We start from the raw sequence: 12,950 nt of genomic DNA on the forward strand, positions 1-12,950 counted from the left end.
TTTGCATTAGAAACAATATTTTCCAAATTAGATGTATTTTAAAAAATTCACTGCGAAACCTGCTTAATTTTTAGATTATTTTTCTAACGTGAATAATATCAATTTATTCTTTTATGATTTACAATATTGCATAAAATAAGATAGATGATGAAAGTATTCCTGTGATTCAAAATGAAAATTGCATGCGCTTTGTTATTCTTGACTATTTTGAAGCCCAAAGCAACTAATTGCAATGATAATTAATGTATTTGAGGTAATTTCGAAAATATAGTCCGGCAACCACGTCTATGTAATTACCGCCTTTACATCACCGCGTGCGAAACAGGCCATGTGAATGTTTAATGGCTCAATTGAGGGAATTTTCAGCCTAGGGAAAGTGAAAATTGAGATGACGTCATAACTGCAGTTAAAACTTCAAATTACATTCACATTTTTTTAACGAGGCTTTTAACTAGAATTTTCGCGCGAAAAAACGCGTTATTGTTTTTCAGCAAGCTCTGAGAATGAGCTACGTTTTTTATTTGTGCGACTTATTTGTATAGTGAACCAAACGGCAATTTTCACAGCAAAAATATAAACACCCAGTTCATTAGAAGTTTGAAGAATAAGCACAAAGTTGGCATTAACGAAAAGCACAGCGAGAAATTTGTTATGGATATATGTATATGCATATATATTCAAATAGGCAACATGACCATTAGATAGACTAACAGCGCATACGAAGGAAATGCGCAGGGTTAAAACTAAAAAGACTGCGGGCTGAGAGAGAGAGAGAGAGAGAGAGAGAGAGAGAGAGAGAGAGAGAGAGAGAGAGCCTGACAGATCGCACTAATGAGAGCAAGAGAGAGAGTAAAGTAACATTAGTGCAAACGCACGCGGAGTAATCAGCTAATAGCTCACGCGCTCGAGCGCGCAATTTCGAAATTTGGCTATCCGAGGAGGAAGACGAGGCGTTGAAGCTAGCAAGAAACGCACTGTTGGGAGGGGGGGCAGGAAGAGGTCGATAGCTAATGGGGTGCAATTGCTAGATAATTTTGGCGGCGGACTTTCCAAGCCGACGAGATATAATTAAGGCTAACCCAATTACCCTCACTGGCTCTCGCCCTGCTCCTCCATTTTTTCTTCTTTCTTAATCTTTTATCAACGCGCTCGTGCGCATACACGCCTTTTCATCGAGCTGACGCTGCTGCTGCGCGAGCCGCCACAACTATGTGTATAGATAGCCTTTGAAGCGCGACGACGACGCTTCGAAAGAAAGAAGACGCGCTTGACGTGGACGCGAGTATAATAGCCGCGCGTGTGGCACTGCCATGGAGGATTAAATGAGAATCTTAATAAACGCGGCGCGATATCGCGCGCAATGCGGAATAAATTTTCCGCTCGCTCGTCCTACTCGACACGTCTGGAGGCCATGCCGGAGAATTCATTATTGCATCAAGATTGTTACGTACGTCAGCTTCAATCGCGGCTTTAGCATCATTAATGTTGATGGATAGCTGAAGGGGATTGAATATAAAGCGCGCCCATTGAATCAATCGCCTTCCTTTGAGGCTTCATTTTCAAGCTCGCAGTAGTTTTACCGTTTCAGTGTCGTCTTATTAGTCCGACGAAATGGCCATTTATTTTTTCATTCGCAAAACCAACCGAAGACTGGCACGCGCGCGCATGCATGAAGATAAATCAGTCCTCGGTGACTTTGAAAAAATAATCTTTTTATCAGTTTTCATTCAGCAGCTACGACTCGACTGCCGAAATATCTCAGCGATAATAACTCGACTGAACTCAAGGGGGTAGGTGAAATGCGTTCGCCGTCCAGTGAGATATGTGTGTGTGTGCCCGCGCGCGCGCGCGTGTGTGTAAGTATACGTGCACCTACAAAAGCGCGGCAAATCTTCCATTTTAACACGGAAGTTAATGGCTATCTTTCCCGACGAGAGTTTCTATTAAATATGCGGAACGAAGATTGAGGGCGTTGTCGTTGGAGAATACCTAGAGAGCGCTCACGTTACCCTGAAATTCATCGCGAGCAACACGAAGCCACTACTGCTACTGGCAGTTTATGATCTAAGCGCACGACCCTGGCAGCAACCGCGCGCACATAAACTTATTTTCTCTCTCTCTCTCTCTCTCTCTCTCTCTCTCTCTCTCTCTCTCTCTCTCTAACGCTTTATGTTAGTCAAGTCAACAGTGAGAGCGAGTCTTCCAGTTCGTTAGCGACAATGATTTTTCTTGCGTTTTCGATGAATGTTTCCATTTTCGTGTCTGTCAGTTCCGTTACCACGTTGAGAATGATACGTTTATTACGCTACTATTATTCTGTGATAATCTCTATAATTCTCTAGTAAGAAATATTCCTGCACTTACCTTATCCATTAGTGGTTAAATACTGAAACTTCTCAAATTTATTCGATTAATTAAAGTTACCAGTAGCGCTACAATGACAGTGAAAGCTCGTTACATTTCTCAAAAGTTTAATATTCAAGCAAAATCTAATAAAATATTAATAAAACCTTTCAATTAATAGAATCAAGAACTTTATTAATAACGGAATAATTTTCTTCGTTATAAGTCGGTAAACATACTTTCAAACGATAGGATTTACAGTACGTTTGCACTTGTTTTGTAGGGGACAGTAATTATTGCTGCGTCAACTCGCGGCTTTCCGTTGATATTCAAATGTCGCTTTTAGATTCAGTTTTATACATATCTTTAGCGTGTCTTCACGTCACAGCTGCCACGACATCGTAGTCCTTTCTATGCCTTATTACTGTAATGCTGTACTTTCGAGAAAATTACGTTAGCACGTTAACTAGACATTTTGTTCTCTTTTTCTGTGATTAATTTGAAGATCGAAATTACCTTGAAATCTTGAGTAAGCACTTCAAACTTGAATATGTTCGCGTTGTTTACTCAGTAGATATATAGAAAAAGTTTGCTGACACGGGTCGTGTGAACATATACACCTATTTACACGTAATATGAATCGTCTATGTTTAAAAGGACGCTGCCCTTAATGAATGATTGCACAGTCGTAAATCATATTAACTTAACCTTCCCATCGAAGGCTGGGACTCTATTCATTCGCGTTATATGCACTGCTTAAAACGTTTTCATCATCATGACTATTTGTGCTCAAATTTATATTTTCGTAAACTGTTTAATGAAAAGTATGTTTATTTACAAAATGACTTATTACAATATGTTTATTCATTTATAGAACAAACATTTTTCCTTAGAACATTGTTTCAAGTTAGACCTAGTATACTATTTTAATTAAAAGTTGTCATGTTATTTTGATATTTCAAATTATTTCATTGAAATTTAACCACCGAAAAGATTGAAACGCATGTTTCTTTCCATCTGTGAATTTTATTCTCTAGTCGTGACATGCAAATGGCAACATAACGACGATCATAAAATCGATCGAAAACACACTAAAAAAGCAAGCACTATCGTAGATTCGTTACGCTCTGACAAGTCCGAAGTAAAAAAAAAATTTTTTTATTTGAAATTCATCCCTGTTGCGCATTTGCCAATATAAAAAAAAAAAAAAAAAAGCAGCGCACAAAGCGTGCGTGCAAGCGATCCCGCGAAGCGGTTGGCAAAACATTATTCAAAACGTTGACGATCATAAAGTCCGAGCCAAAACGACAAACACGGTACCTCTTGAACGATAAACTTTCGGTGTAAAAAATTAACGATCGAGAAATCGAGTGGCATCAAAGGAAAATATGGAACTATATGAAGGTTGGAATCGTTTACCTTCACGGCACGCTGCTAACCCTCTGACACGTGGCTTTTTATTTCGCAATTCCAGAAATAACAAAGTTTATGGAGGCGGAGGCTTATAATAACGGTAGCGCTTGCCACCGCGTGAAATGATAATGCATTCGAAGCGACCAAGTGCGAAGGACACACGCAGTGCCGTGGGTGCAGGCCTCGGAAAATCTCGCAAGCGCGCATACGAGCATTACTTACTTTCAGGCGTAACTTGGCTTTCCTTCGCGCACACCTGGGTAGGAAGGAGCTGACTGAATTGGATTTTTCAAAATAATATTTTTTACCCCCGAACATACGTAGGGGATGAGGTTTTTATTTTTTTTTATGACTGTGCGTTAAACGGCTCAATTTCAACATTATGGGTGATCGTGCAGAAACCGAATTTGATGGATTCGATGAATTTGTAAATTTAGAAGACGATTCATTTGTTCTTGAAGATGCATGAGTCGCGACATTCACGTAGTGAAAGAAAACATGTCTTGAATGTCTATAATCGGCAATCTTCTATTAATATCTTTCGATTATTTATAAGTTCTCCGATAAATCGAGTATCGAATTTTCCTCCAATCTATACTATATTATAGTCGCATCATGCGGGTATCTTACATAAGTGTATGAAGCTGCCTTGAAACAACACTGGTAATTTATTACATTATTATCTTTACTCATCCTAATCTTAATAAAAGATAAGCTATTTCTATCACTATTACTAGGAACAAACTATTATTTTGCAAGAGTAACAGAGTGAATTTCAATCGATACAAGCAAGTAAAGCATGAGTAAGAGTGACTCGTGTAAGTTCGACGCGCAAGTTGATCGTATCTCTCTCACATAATAAAGACCGCTTGAAGATGCTAATTTACCCCTCGAACACGCGTATACACTGAAGTTAAACTTACCAATTAGTTAGGGCTCTCAAAGAAAACGATCTCTTTACTCGCGCCAGAAAAGGTTCGATAAAACCACGCGTCGCTTCAGCGCGTCCGCAGTTTACTACGATATATACGAATTCGCGCCTCGAAATCACGATTCCACTCGTTAATTATCAGCGCGTTCGAACGCGAGGGAGGAAAAAAAAAAAAATAATTTCGGCCAACCGTCACGGGGCAAATTATACTTCGCGTTCGATTATCGTGGCTAATACTCGTGCGTGTCCGCGTGAAAAATTTCAATCACGATTCCGTATTTTATGCGCGCGCGCATGCCACGATCAATTTCGCAGAGCGCACCCAATGGTTTAATGTTGCGACTTTCGATTAGAAGTAAATTCCAATTTACGCGGACGTCCATTGCACCGAATCGTTTCCACGCAGTATTTCTATCAGCTGAAAACGATCAAAATTTCATTCATCCTGCTTTCAATTACGATTTAACAATCTTAGAGTGAGAACGAAGAAGTTATGAGCAACTTAACACTGCTGCGGCTCTTTTATTTCTCGGCTTTAATTTAATTTAATAATAGACTCGACCCGTCGATTCTCAGAATTGCTATAACTTCGTGCAGCGACTTTTCTACGCTGCAAGTTATTAAAGCTCTAAAAATGAAACTCCTTATTTGAGACTATTTATATATGCAATTTAAGACTTTGTTTGTTTGCGTTTATTCTATTAACAGGCTGACGTTTCCACTGTTGAATGCAAGAATTGTGAATATTTTGTTGCGTATTTCAACAAAATTCATCCCTAAAACATTTTATTAATAGACGATGGGAAACCAATAATCATTGCAAACTAACCGTATCAATCAAACGTTCTATTTCTACGAAATTAAATCATTCACGCAAAAGTATTATTGAATTTAGCCGTCTGCGGCTAAAAACGTTGCCAATACAAGGGATAACCATTCGATAAAAATAGCAATATGATAAGCTGGGTTTCCTCAGTTTATCGAATTTTCGCAAAATAACAGCGCGATATAAGCTCGCAACAAATTATTGTAAATTGATTTAATTAGGACATTATAAGCACGTATATCGAGAATGATAATGTGACTATGAATGCTCGTAAGCGTGAAATCTATTGGATGCATGGAAGCTATTTACTTACGCATGAGTTAATTATCGCGCAGGCTCGATTCGTGTGGAACGCTCACTAGGACTATTGAGCCTCAGTTGCACAATAGATTCAAAGTAGCTTTTGGAATTTCAAATTTGATCATCTTGTCACGTTAAACGCACACGCGCACACACCCGTACATGCGCGCGCGTGCGAGTCACTTTCGTTAATTCATTCGAAAAATCCTATCGACAAAGAAATTGGTCGATCTGTCAATAGTCATTGACCGCCAACGCCTGCAGCTCATTCTAATTGTACAAGATGCAATTTGCGCCCAATCTCGACGTATAGGTATAGCATTAAGAGAAATCATGTCCGACCGTGTCGGATTCGTTCCACTGATCGATTACGGCAAATCCATCCCGAGCAGGCTAACCATAAATCAGTCATCAGATTTCGCAAATCAAACGACAAAACAAGAAATATCGTAGCCATTACACTCGGCAAAGAGCAACGACGATTAATAAAGCGTCAATGTTTCGGTAGGCAGACATTGCGAGGGAAATGTCGGCTTGTGCACAGGGACAGAGGGAAGTTTGGCGCGTGCACCGCTAATTACGCTCGCGGCCTTGGCCGAACGAATCGTTTCGCAAGCTGACGTGGCCGCGCCGATAATTCCCAATAAGCTCAACGATGCGCGAGCGCGCGCGTGCGATACGCGAGTTTACTTAGTCCCGCTGTAGCCTAAGCTTAATCACCGACTCCACTTGCAAACTATCCCGCTCCTCGTGGCGTAGTCCTCGTTTATGAGAGGACGCGGATTTGCGCGCGAGCTCGCTTTATTGCGTCCCGCCGAGCAGCTCAAACTAGACGCGCCCGTGCCTCTTTCGCCACATACGGCAACTTGCCTTGGGAGCAGCGCGCGTTCACATTGATTAGAAATAGCTTTCGAGTGCGTTTCTATTGGCTCCACGTCGAATCATCGAGGCAAACGCTTTAAAGGCCTTTGACTCACTCTGCTGGCTGGCTGGCGTGAATCGCAAATGTAATTTATACGCTGCGTTAAGTTTCGAGGAGCATTGATAAGCGATAGCTAATTTAAAGCTACTTGCAGTTTAATCCCTTGTATGTGTATTTCCATAACTATGCTAATGGACATTCAAGTGCATGTAAATTCCGACGAATTTGAAATTCTATTCCATCCGCCTGCTTTTGTCGGACAGGGAAAAAAGAGCTCACCGCGACATTTACTTTACAAACATTGCTCGTTCGGCAACTACATAAACACACGGTTATGATATCACGGCCAGAGCAACCAAAAACAAGTTAACCAGAAGCAAGTTGACCTATCCGTACATCGGAATCATCGGGATCAAACAATCGGCTATTCGAGCAAGCAAAATTCATTTAATCGTGTAAACACGCGCAAGAGAAGTGCATTTGCGAGAAAGAGGTATAAAGCCGTGGGTTAAGGTAAGCACGCTGAGATAGAGAGCGAGAGAGGTAAGCGAGTCAACAGAGTCTACAGCGAGCAAGCAACGAGACAAACATGTTCGCCTCGTCTCCGAATGAATTTACGAATAAAGCCAAGCGCATCAACCGAATTCGTCCGAACGGCTGGCGAAGCCGAGCGGCGGCGTCGTCGTTGCTTTTGGCTTCCGCTTCCAATTAATTTCAGGTGCAAGCCAGCTCTTACGTACAAGCTCTTCTTCGACGCTTATCGTTTATGGAGATGGGCTGATTAAGCCCGCGTCACGTAGCTCTGCTCTCTCTCTCTCTCTCTCTCTCTCTCTCTCTCTCTCTCTCGCTTGCCTCCTTCTTACCGAGGAATATATTGGAAATTGCGCAACGCCCAGTTTCCATTAAGTGCACGCGCGAGCGAGCGACGCAGGTGCGCCCGTCCCTCCCTCAGACAGATATCACGGCTGCGGTATCAGCTTGATGTGCTTACTTTTCTTCTCTTTCTCTCTCTCTCTCTCTCTCTCTCTCTCTCTCTGCGATTCTTTCTGATTCCCCTGCAATTTCCATTTTAAATATCACGTTTTTCTTTTTTTATCCTTTAATTGGAGCAGTTTGAATAGCAGTCGTCTGTGAAAAGAGGTAGCTCTACTCGAAGACAGAAAGAGACTTTCTTGGGCAAACTATTCAAATAATTATAATTAATGAACCTCTTTTTTGCTCTGACTTTAAGAAGTTGGCGAAACAATTTTTTTCCTCCTTGAATCTACTCGAATATTAGTAGACTGGTATATGGCTGCCACATGCGAAATGCTCATTTACGTATTAATCAAGATCTCGCTTGAAGTATTGCTTCAATAGATTTACTTTGTGCTTTTTTTGCTTTTGGCTTGAATTTAATAAACCAATTTCTTTCGTAGCAAAGGTTGAGATTTTTCACGGCCGTCGATATAGAAAAAAAACTTATACGGCGAAATATTATTGATGGAATTGATGGTTTATTAGATCAACATCAAAGATTATGGATTGGAATGACAGTGAAAAATATTCAATCCAACATAATATTGGCGAAAAATGGTGCAAGCGAGCAAAGCCATTTTCAAAGAAGGAAAAGCTTTCCCCTTATTTTTCACGACGAGAGGCAAAAATTATCTGGTACAATACCTTATAAAGCCTAACCGTAGTGCATCTGACACGTCATGTCTCTTTCTCGCGAAAAAAAAGTCAAAGGGCATGGGCCTATAACAGAATCACTTGGCAGTGCGCGGCATGAGGAAGGGTACGACAATAAACGTAAAATCTGCGGAAATTTCATTCCGCCAAGTAGAAAAAATATTTTCTTTTTCGCGGTACGTAGGTGCTGCCTAACACTCACGTACATAAGTTTCCGGGAGTGAGCTTTTAAGCCATTCTCGAAGCGGCGCGAGTTATAGCCACTTTGATCTTTGTATACCCAGAGGAATCCAACGTGATCTAGGTAAGAATATCTGATTCGTTCGATAAATTGAACAAAGGAGGAGAGCGTTACCCACCCGAGAGAGGTAATATTATTTTATAATCGCTTTAGAATTGCAAGTTCTTCTTTATAATTTCCTTCTATTTTCCGAGGATATTGATTAATTCAAAAGTTTGCTGTGATGAATTTATCATAAGTCGTGTTATCCAGTTTTCCTCTTAACAATATTGACACTAAGAGGATTTATAGAGTTAATCATAAATTGATCGAACAATTGTTAGTTATAATATTACGATAATCATAATCAGTATTTTCGAATAAGAAATATCTTTATAAACGATAAATATTTACTACAATCAACGTTCTAAAAAATTAATATGTAGTATAGAATTTCATGAACGAAGTTCAGGTTATTATGATTTTTGACTAGTAATGCTTCATGTCATTAGTGAGAATATTTTTACTCGATCTTATGAAGTATTCATTATTTGAGTTTTCAACTGTCCATTTATTATAATATTTCAACAAAACAAACAAGTGAATTTGCTGATTTCTTATAATAAAATATCTCCAAAAACTGTCAACGGGGATATGATCCATTGTAATTATTCCGCGGCAGTAACGAAAAGCATACGTGAGAACTTCGAAAAGAGCAAACAAAAAGCGATTGGAAAAAAAATAAAAAGTCGATTTAATAAAAAGTTCGGGATTCACTGTAGCAGAAAGGAAAGGTACGAAGGTGAAATTTGTTGGAAAATATTTGCACGTGGCTGAGCAAAGTACATAAGGGAAGCGCCGGTAACTGTAATAAAGATCAAATTAAACTTGTATACCGTGAACTTGACTTTTCTTTCAGTGGCAGTCTACCGAAACGTTCTCTAGTGGCGTTCTCCGTTCTCGGATCCAATGGAATTGTCAGATTTGGTCGAAAAATCAAATAAACTGAGCGACAGAGCGAGCACGTTCGTCTGGCTATGTCAAAAATGACGCGCGCGCGCTAAGCGGTGGCAACATTGTTGCGCGCAATCACAATCGAAATTCCATCGGATTGGCTAAGTGACCAGCAGAATGCGGCCTATATGAGGCGAGCGACTTAGCGTCGGACGTTTTAGACGTTTCGCTCGCTTTCGATGACAATATGACAATGCGAACATTATAAGAAGAACGACACAACACAAAAGGAAGGAGAAGTGGTGCTAAGGACTGCGCGTGAAAACATATAATGGGAAAAAAGTGGACGTAAGGTTTCCTCTTGCACGTTGATGTGACAAGCAGCCAGCTCCTTGGTGCCTTTGTCTTTTTGTCGTCTTTTTGTCGTGGAAGCAAACGTCGTCGTCGTGAGTGACGTTTGTGCAAGGTCGAGTTGCAGCAATGGACGAGAGAGAGAGAGAGAGTAGTGATTAAGGACGCCAACGCGTACAAAGAGAGGAAGAAAGCCAGACGGGGCGACGATCATCAATTGCAGCCGCGCGATAGAATGGAGCCGCCGAGCGAACGCGCTACTGAAGCGACGCGAGCGGAGGGCTGAAGAAAATCTACCAGTTTGAATAGCGAGCCTCGTCGTGATGTTTACTATTTTCGCGCTGCCGCTTTGTGACGTTTATCACCGACTAATGCGCCGTCATGGTTTTTCTTTCAATGTAATTTTCCCCCGCGCTTTACGATGATTTATTCATCCGACTAATAAATATTTATTACGAAGAGGTTTGCAAATGCTGCGCGTTGAGAGAGAAAATGTTTAATTATTGAAAAAAAAAATCATTAGAATATGAGATCTTGAGAAATTCAAAGGTAGCGAAAAATTTTGAAAAATAAGGCAATATAGCGATAAATATGAAACTTTTCATACCTTTTTACAACCAAATCCTGTATTTACTTTAATACTTTATTTTATAATATTCAAAACAGATTTATTCACAGAATTCATAAACGTATACGTATCAAGTAGGACATATTTGCCTTTCAAATACACAAAAATGCTTTGTGTACTAGGAGATCATTTTGAAAGAAGGATAAAGGAAGCGTGCAACAAATTTTTTGCCAACAAAAGATAGAAACGAGCCACTTATGAAAACTGACTGGTACTAATGTTGACATTTGTACGTGTTGTCTTTTGTTCGACAATATAGATTTTTAAAGAGAAAAAAAATTAATGTTCGAAAGACAATTGCTAAATGATCGGGCGAGAAATCGCGCTACACGCGAAAGAAAATATATGATTGAAGTAATTCTCAACAGCGAACAATGGCGGATAAGGTAAACTGTATATAGCCGGCGATGGTGAAAAAAGAAAAGAAAATTTGACGAGTGCCTTCTGCAGAACCAACATCAACGGACGTCGGCAACAATTACGTCGGGACGAGAAATCGCGCACTCCTCACTTTTCGCGCGCGTTTGCTCGCTCTTTCGCCCCCCCCCCCTTTTTCGAAAGCGAGTGACTTCAATTCAGCAGGGAAAAATAACCTTTCATATAGGTTTCTTTTTTTCGCGCTCGCTCGCGTTCCCTTTATATACATACACACTCGACTGGTGAATGCGTTCAATTAAGTATTTCCGGGTTAACGAGACCCATTGAAAGTGCTTTTCGTTGCGATATTACGGTCGGGTGCAAAGTGCGCGTGAGATATGAGAGAGAGAGAGAGAGAGAGAGAGAGAGAGAGAGAGAGAGAGAGAGAGAGAGAGAATAGTCGAATAAAGAAGAAAAAAAAGCTGTGCATCGAAACACATTTTTCAGCGTTTCCACGGGGATATGAAAGTCCAGTTGCTTTTTCTCCTCCGAGATTGTAATTCACTTATTATTGTCGGAACATTCTCGTTCGTAGTTGAATTGCGCTAAAAGTACTTTTCTTTCCTTTTCGGTTGCACATACGACCACGGGCCGACGAGCGTACGCAAAAAGATGTTTTGTTATTTAGCCAGGCACAATTTAGCTTTGGTGGTATTTCTATGCATATATGTGCCTACGTTTCTGCCGTGTCATTGACGTAAAAATTCTTCCAATAAAATGAATTTTCTCGATAAAGAAATATGCAAATATAATACTCATTTACCATCCTGTGAACGCGTGTTTGGATTTTGGAAGCTTTTTAATTAAAACGTCCAATTTTAAATGCGTTTATGTAGTTATTTATCATTTATGCGTATTTTGTTGGACAGCATTCCAACGATATACGTATTATTTTATTTCAAGAGCAATTGATTAAAGATCTATCAAATTTTTGTTGAATGACAGGATAAATTTAATTAATCGTATCTTAAACAAGCTATTTCGTAGGAACGCGATGAAAATACTATCTGCTTTCATAATTAAGAGCGAACTTATTGAACTTGGTAACTGGAGTATTTCTTTCAATAATTTATCTAAAGTTGCTAGACATTCTCTAATTATTATTATTACACTACCAACGACTTCATTAAAACTTCAAATAGTTTGAAAAGCAAAGTCAAAGGTGAATTCCCTGGGAAAAACCGCGAGTGAGAAAAGACTTATCGCAATTTTTAATTAAAAAGTAGGCAGACGAACGGAAAGAGGAAAGTAAAAGCCCAAGCTTTGTAGAATCGCCCGAAGTATGAAGGAAAAGCGTAGGACGATGGTAAAAGAGCGTTCAAAACATGATGAATCTCGAAGCGATCTATCAGTCAATATCGACAAGTGCTCACGCCAGAATGCGTTTAATAGAGAGAAAAGGAAAAGTGTTGGCGGCAACTAGGTTGATCTACTTATAGAATCAGTGGCAAAGTTTGTCGTTTTACGCGTACGCAGGGGAAAATCAACATCTCAAAACTGACAAGTTGTCTCGTGTAGAGGAGAACAATAGCACTAACCGTTAGGATTGTTGCTGTGGTCGTAGGAGAAGAGCAGGTAGTCGTTTCGCACAAAATAGCACTGCTTCCTGACTCTGCCTGCGGATGCGTGTCACTGTTGATCGGCTGCGTGCGGATCACAAAGTGCGCGCGGCGGGGCCGCGCCACGGCTCTTTATACCCTCCCCCTGGTGAACTTGCACCTGTGCTTGCGCACAACTTGCTCTCTCGGAGAATTCTGCCTCCCTCCACTCCACAAGTCTTCACAAGCTGCCCCCTCCCCTCGCTCCTCGTCTCTGCGCCACTGCTGCTGACCGTCGGCTTTGTTTGGCTTAATTTTTAGCCACCTCCGCTTCCGGGGACACAGACCTTAACTCTACAACTACTTACACCGTGACCATCCGCGACGTGATCACTACTGGCGGCTTTACGGCTGAGTATCTCCGCCGGCTGTTTTT

The 12,950-nt window shown here is 40.5% G+C and overlaps 1 protein-coding gene across 1 annotated transcript in view; it reads right to left on the reverse strand.

Moving 5' to 3' along the window:
- The window catches only part of LOC131671604 (calexcitin-2), a 44,328-nt gene extending 31,674 nt beyond the window's left edge, over nt 1–12,654 (reverse strand). Inside the window, exon 1 of the mRNA XM_058948151.1 lies at nt 12,515–12,654. The gene's annotated coding sequence lies outside the window, so the exon portion shown is untranslated. The remainder of the gene's footprint in view (nt 1–12,514) is intronic.
- Nucleotides 12,655–12,950: the final 296 nt, after the last annotated feature.

The sequence above is a fragment of the Phymastichus coffea genome, unplaced genomic scaffold, assembly GCF_024137745.1.
Source record: "Phymastichus coffea isolate CEN01 unplaced genomic scaffold, Cenicafe_Pcof_1.1 PCOF00129, whole genome shotgun sequence".
In the NCBI taxonomy this organism is placed as follows: Eukaryota; Metazoa; Arthropoda; class Insecta; order Hymenoptera; family Eulophidae; genus Phymastichus; species Phymastichus coffea.